This window comes from Scylla paramamosain, chromosome 7, assembly GCF_035594125.1.
Source record: "Scylla paramamosain isolate STU-SP2022 chromosome 7, ASM3559412v1, whole genome shotgun sequence".
Lineage (NCBI taxonomy): Eukaryota > Metazoa > Arthropoda > Malacostraca > Decapoda > Portunidae > Scylla > Scylla paramamosain.
The window spans coordinates 24,608,116-24,615,615 of record NC_087157.1 but is presented as its reverse complement, the minus strand read 5'-3'; the positions used below and the strand labels follow the sequence as shown (position 1 = coordinate 24,615,615).

At 39.2% G+C, this 7,500-nt stretch overlaps 1 protein-coding gene across 1 annotated transcript in view; it reads right to left on the bottom strand.

Annotated features, from left to right (window-relative positions):
- Positions 1-7,500, bottom strand: part of LOC135102257 (sialate:O-sulfotransferase 1-like) — a 442,011-nt gene that overhangs the window by 364,549 nt on the left and 69,962 nt on the right. The window contains exon 2 of the mRNA XM_064007187.1: positions 4,350-4,388. The gene's annotated coding sequence lies outside the window, so the exon portion shown is untranslated. The remainder of the gene's footprint in view (positions 1-4,349; positions 4,389-7,500) is intronic.

Genomic DNA, 7,500 nt, shown 5'->3' with positions numbered 1-7,500 from the left:
AATATCTATCCTTATTAACTCTCTTTCATTCTCTCTTCCCTACGATCCGCCTTCCCTTTCTCTCCCTCCTTCATTCAATTTCCTCCTTCCTTACCTCATTAAGATCCCACATCCTTGATTATTTTCCTACTTCCTTTCTTCCTTTCCTTCCTTCCGTTCCTTCATTTCTTTATTCTTAATTCTTCAAGGCGCCTGCCTCCATTCCTTCCATTTTTTTCTTTTTCATGTCCTTCCTTAATTAACTTCCGCAAATCTGAGTCGCCAAAAATGCAATCCAAGAAAGTGTAAGCTTTTGGGAAAACTTACTTGAGAAAACATCACATTTTTTTTTTCATCTAATTACAAAAAAAAAAAAAAAAAAAAAGTCACTGCAGGTCACTTAATTTCCTTATTCTTAATGTTGAATAGAATGAGTGAGTTGACTGTTGGCTGACTTTCGATTACACTCATCTCTCTCTCTCTCTCTCTCTCTCTCTCTCTCTCTCTCTCTCTCTCTCTCTCTCTCTCTCTCTCTCTCTCTCTCTCTCTCTCTCTCTCTCTCTCTCTCTCTCTCTCTGTGTGTGTGTGTGTGTGTGTGTGTGTGTGTGTGTGTGTGTGTGTGTGTGTGTGTGTGTGAGTGTGAGTGTGTGTGTCTTTTTGTTCATCTATCTGTCTACCATTCTAATATTTACATACTTAAGAAGGCAGAAAAGATAGCTAGCTAGGTGGGTAGGTAGATGTAGGTAGGTAGACAGGTAGGTTGGTGAGTAAACAGACAAGTAAGTAGGAAAGGTAGTGATGTACAGTTAGGCAAGTAGAAAGGAGAAATAAGTAAAAGGGATAGTGAACTAGAACCTTGGGTAAGTAGGAAAGTATTTATAGTGGAAAGGAGAGAGAAAATTAGATAAGAAAGAAAGATAGCTAAAAAAAAAAGGTAAGTGAACAAGTAGGCAAGAAAGACAAGTAGGTAAGCAGGCACATATGTAGGGAAATAATAAAAAAAAAATAAAGAGAAAGAGTGGAAGTTGAAATGGATCTCTCAATTTCAGAATTTCATGGAATTACATCTGTTCCTGCGTCTGTAGCGATTGCAGGTTTTTTATTCTCTCCTTTTTTTTTTTTTTTCTCCGGCTTCAACATTAATGAACCTTTTAAACCTTTTTAAATTTCGGTTACTTTTTTTTTTTTCTCCCGAGCGCTGCGTTTTTACAGCGGAAACAGAACTATCGTTACCAATCTCTCTTTTCACGGGACTCATTCGTATTACGTTTGGAAGGAATAGTTTTGTTCGGCGGATATAGTGAGCACCCGTACCAGCTTTCCTTTGCTGACCGTGGCGAGGAGCCGAGGCACGGGGAGCGGCTTATCCGGAACGAAAACAGACAGAGAAACAGAAGAATGAAAAGGTACTGGACAGACAAAGACGAACAGACGGATGGATGAAGATGAAGGTGAAAAATATATACGAAAAAAAAGCATGGATAGATACAAATAGATAGGTAGATACAGAGATAGATTGATAGTATAAACGGGGATATTTTCTCGTGCACAAGTTTCGTTAAATGTGATGGCTAATTTACCATTCATTAACTTGTTTAAGATATTTTCTTTATATCTTATGATTGTCCTTTTCTCTTTTGTAATTTGATTTACGACTTCGCCGAAGCTAGCCATTTTCACTCGATAACGATTTCGGGTTTATTAACTCTTCTTCAGTAGCGTGTTGTAGCCGAGGTGGGGATGGCTGGAGTCGCTATGTGGCCCAGTATTTATTCAGTAGCCCGTGGGGTCACCCTGAGTCGCAAGTGTCGCTGATTGGCCGGCTCCGCACTGCTGCTGGACCCGTTATGCGGCGGCTATGATTGGTTGTTTCTCTTCATGCTTGGCAGAGCCTGAAGGTCATCCGCTTGTACGTTGAGTTCAGGACTAAAAAGATAGATAGATAGCTAGATAGATAGAAAGATTGATAGATAGAGAGATAAAGTAATTCATTATTTTATTGATAGGTGGATAGATAGATAAATAGATAGATAGATAGATAGATAGATAGATGAATAAATAGAATGGTTAAGTGATTGACCATTTTGTGAATAGATAGATAAATAGGTAAATATACAGACAGATAGATAAATAGATAGATAAACAGATGGATACACAGATAGGCAAGTAGGTAGGTAGGTAGTTAGACAGACAGACAAACAGACAAATAAGCAAATACACAGAAAGACAGAGGCAAGAGGCGAACGAACTGACGTGGTGGCCGAGTGGTCAGTCAACGTAAAGAGGCAATGAAAGTAACTGCCCGTTCAAGTCCCAACTCAAGTGCTCATTATCCCGCCACGCGTCGTCACCCACACGTGGCCTGGTTACTCTGCCCTCATTTCTTGAGTCAAACGAGGTAGAGGAAGACAGGACGGGCCTTCAGCGAGCGGAAGTGAGAATATACCTATTTGTGTGTGTTTTCTTTTTTTTTTTTTTTTTTCAGTCTGAGTCAGACCAAAAATGCACTGTAAACTAGAGCTTACAGGCACACATGAACCTTTCCCAGCCACCATAAAATAGCAATAAAAAGCCGACAAATATAATGAAATTGTAGAAAATTTGAAATAAAAGCAAGGAGATACACAAAAACAAAGACCAAATATGACTAAAAACTAGAGCTTAAAGACGCGTAAACCAGTCCTGCCAATCCCTAAAAATGGTAAATTTCCAGTTTCCCAACAAACTCCACATAGCGGACGAAACCATCTTTTTTTTTTTTTTTCTGATAAGTCTTGATGCGTTTTTTTTTTTTTTTAAATAATCTGCCATCATTTTCTGTCGCAAATCACTGTTGTCATTTTTATTCCCCCCCTACTATATGGAACATTGTAGCTTACGACAAAAATTTATTGCAAATTAGTCAAAACGCATCAAAACTTACCAGAAAAAATTGTTTCGTCCTTGGAAATACCATTAGAAACCTCACCAAAACTGCGCAGTAAACAGTTTTTAGACCAGTCGCTCACAGCTGTAAACTCGCTGGCGGCGTTATTATCTAACGTAAGCAAACATAACCATACCAAACCTAACCTAACCATGTCTAACCTAAACAAAACTAACCTAACCAAACCAAACATAACCCAACCAAACCAAACTAAATCAAACCTAAACAAATCGAACCAAACCTAATCTAATCTAATTAAGCCTAACCTAACCTAACCTAATGATAACACGTCCGAAAGCAAGCCAATAAATTTTAAAAAAATCACTGACGTCGTTAGTATTAATTTGCGACACATATATACGGGGTTCAAAATACTCAGAATGAGGATCTCTAGCCAGTGAGATGCGTCACGAAAGTAGAGGTGAATCTGTAGTGATTCTGGAATAATACCTTAAAAAATTATTATAAAAACAGACAAATCAGTAAAAAGAGAAGAAATATGGAATAAAGGACAAAGATATGTACAGTAACAATTAGAGATAGACCAGAAATGCGCTGAGAAGTAGAGCTTACGTTCACAAAAGAACATCCTCACACCACCACCAAAATAATAACAATAAAAAAAACATACAAATCAGTTAGAAAGAAGAAAAACATGGAAATAACGACAAAGATACACATACTAACATCTTGCACTAGGCACACACTTTTACAGATCACAAGGTACGAAGGTAAAGGAACACAAGATCATCCGACAAAAAATTAAAGCAAAATGAACAGTAATTTGACTCACACACGTTTTCAAGATAATAACAACACAAACAGATTACCGTGTTTGTCTTCGTAGCCTCCCCGCCTTGAGTTCTGCACCATTACTCCATCTGGGAAGAACCACGCATGACACTCTTCACACCTGTTCGTTTGGGGCTTAAGTGCAATATTTATTTGTCCCACTAGCATTACAACAAGCACTTTTACGCAATGCTGCAAGAAAGAACCAGTTGAAAAGTTCACCTGTTTAACATCATACACATCTCACCACTGTTCTTTACTAGAGTTAAGCCGTAGTGTTTTTCTCAACATTTCCTTATTCCCTCTTCATTCTTTCTTACTCTTCAGGCGTTTTGGAATAAGTGACAAGCTCGCATTACATCGCCAAGGCAGCGTGAAAGTAATCTGTTGCGCATCACAAAAACACTGCGTCAAGCGTTAGTGTGGGAATGAGCACCACGTGTCTTATTACTTTACAGTCATTTCTTACCACTTCTATATTACTTCGAGCCGTGTTATTGCAGCGTCTTACCCACCTAATTTTAAGAGGCTCAAGTGGATGTTAATGAGGTTTACTAAGTCACCTTCATGATTTCTGTATTAATTTGCCAGTGAACTGAATGCTTTCGAATAACCTTCACCGTGTAGTGACATTTAAGATAAGTGAACTTACTGTTTGTCAGGCAGTCACGTATCCAGTCCGTGTCGTCCTCTGAAAATAACAGATACAATGTGTTAATTTGAGCTTGATAAGAACTCATCATCATCATCATCATCATCATCATCATCATCATCATCATCAATTGAATTAATTTAAATAACAATAAATAACAAACTAACTAACTAACCAGCAAAACTAATCAGCTTAATCAACTACTTGTCTAAACAGAACACACACACACACACACACACACACACACACACACACACACACATACACACACACACACACACACACGCGAAAGACAAACAAATACACACACAAGAAAAATATTTAAAAAAAAACAGAACATATCCATAATATAGAATAATAACAGACACAGGCAAAAGAGTTAAACAAACCAGGAGGGGACAGCAGAAAAAACGCGACCAGCGGAGGGAGGCAAAGAGAGGTGGAGGCAGACGAGCCGACAGATACAAATAGGCCACGTCAGGAAGGGAACGTGAAGTGGAGACACAACAACATCAAAATTGAAACCCCCAACGACGCCGACAGGAACAGACACGCGCACTCACATGCATACAGGAGAGAGGGAGAGGTAGATACAGGATAGACAGACACATACAGACAGACAAGCAGATAGACAGAAGGGTTTCGATCGGACACAGTCAATCCCAAACGCAGAGAGACGAGCAGCTGGTTCTGACGAGACAAAAGGACGCTTGGGTGTTCGGCAGTAAAATTCTCCACATTGGGAACTGTGTATTTCAGACGTGATCAGCAAATGAAAGCAGGATTCTCTCTCTCTCTCTCTCTCTCTCTCTCTCTCTCTCTCTCTCTCTCTCTCTCTCTCTCTCTCTCTCTCTCTCTCTCTCTCTCTCTCTAGGATAAATGCAAACAAGATAACAGAAAAAAGGAAAGACATATTCGTTCTACACACACACACACACACACACACACACACACACACACAGGTACAAACGGGGCAGGTTAGCGGGGCGACAGTGTGATCTGTTACCACCACAAAAATGAGAAGACGATGCCAGACGCACGCCTCGCCCTCCTGCGCCTGCGTCTGCCTCGGCTGTGTGTGTATGTGTGTGTGTGTGTGTGTGTGTGTGTGTGTCTTTTTTTTAGGTGTATCTATGCATATGTTCGTGTATATATCTATCCATGTATATATGTATATATATTATATATATATATATATATATATATATATATATATATATATATATATATATATATATATATATATATATATATATATATATATATATATATATATATATATATATATATATATATATATATATATATATATATATATATATATATATATATGTACGAGTATGTATGCATGTACTCGTATGTATGTATTGAATGTCAATTACATATTATTGTCTTAATTTTTCTCTGTGCTTTTAATTAATTATTCTTGATCCAGCACCAAATTGAACTCTTTAACCATTTACTAATAGCTTATAATTGGAATTTGCACATTTACATATCTAGCACTTTTTAAATTAATAATACCTAATTACTTTCATAAAAATCCACATATATTTCACTGCTTATCTCTTTATCAGCATTGTCATTGGCTTACACAACACATTTCTCTTCACCACTCATTATCATGCATCAGATCTCGAGAGACAGTGATATCTGTTTTTCCTCTCATCTTTATCTCTTTCGTTATGTCCGTGCATGTGTGAGTATGTGCGTGTATGCTGTCCACTTAACCCGTGTTGCTGTGGTGCGCATCTCGTCCCTCTATTTTTTTTTTTTTGTGTGTGTGTGTCTTATTTCTTCATTCTCACCTACTACTTTGCTGCATTTTTTTTTCGATCTATCACTCTGTACTTTCTTCTTCTCCGCTCTTTCTTTTCTATCTTTCATGCTACACGTGTTTCGTTCTCTCATGCTGCACTTTACGGTTTTATTCTGATGACAGTACATATATTTTTCTTTTAATGTTAACTTTTGTCCTCTTGCTTTTGTTTTTTTGCTGTTGGTGGCATTTCAAGTTTTTCATGATGTTTATTTCTTTATTTTATTTTATTTACTTTTTTTTCTTAGTGACATTTCAGTTTTTTTCTGCAGTTTTTATGGCAGTGGGTGATATTTTCTAATGTTATTGTAGCATGTAATTTCTTTTTTTTTTGTAATTGATTCTCTCTCTCTCTCTCTCTCTCTCTCTCTCTCTCTCTCTCTCTCTCTCTCTCTCTCTCTCTCTCTCTCTCTCTCTCTCTCTCTCTCAACTAATATTCCATTCACCATATTTCATCACACTTTCATTACGCCTACACCTACACCTCACACTACACCTCACCTCCACACAGCAAACTACATCCTTCGCCAAACAAAGAGTTACCAACCACACACCTTTACTACACCTGGCCACCACTCCTCACACCTGCTTTATCCCCGGTATATTACTGCTAATTTGTTTTATTACCTTGATTTCTATACAGGGACACTGGTACACACCACACACCCACCCACACCCACACCCACACACACACACACACACACACACACACACGTTTAATACAATTACAACGTACCTAGTTTCTATCCTCCCCCCTTCCCAACATCCTCTCCCTTCCTCCCTCCCTCCCCCTCTCCATCCATCCATCCATCTAACCCTGCCTGTGAAAAAAATAAATAAATAAAAACCAATATAAAAAAAGGCACACGTAATAGATTTTCACTTTTAAACACGAGTCGCGGCAATAGTGATGATTGGCCAAAATTGTTTTAATGTTTGCGGTCTGAAGCGAATTAACAGCGGGGGAAATCGTGTCACATTCGTATCATTCCCCCCGTCTCCCCTGCCCTGCCCTGTCCCTGCCGCCGTCACTACCCACGCCACCCCCACCCCCCCCCCATTCCTACCCTCATTCCCTCCCCCTAACACCCCCCCCTATACCCACCACAGCCGCTATCACCACCACCACAACACCCCCACCCCTACTTTACCCCCCACTCCTTCCCCCAACACCCTCCTGTACCCGACACACCCACCACCACCACCACTACCACCCGCCGCCGCCACTACCACCACCACCGCCACCGCCGCCACTTCCACCAGCGCCATCATGTTCAGGTAAAGAGAAAAAAACACACGTGGAAAAAAAAAATTACTAGGCCGCTTTTATAT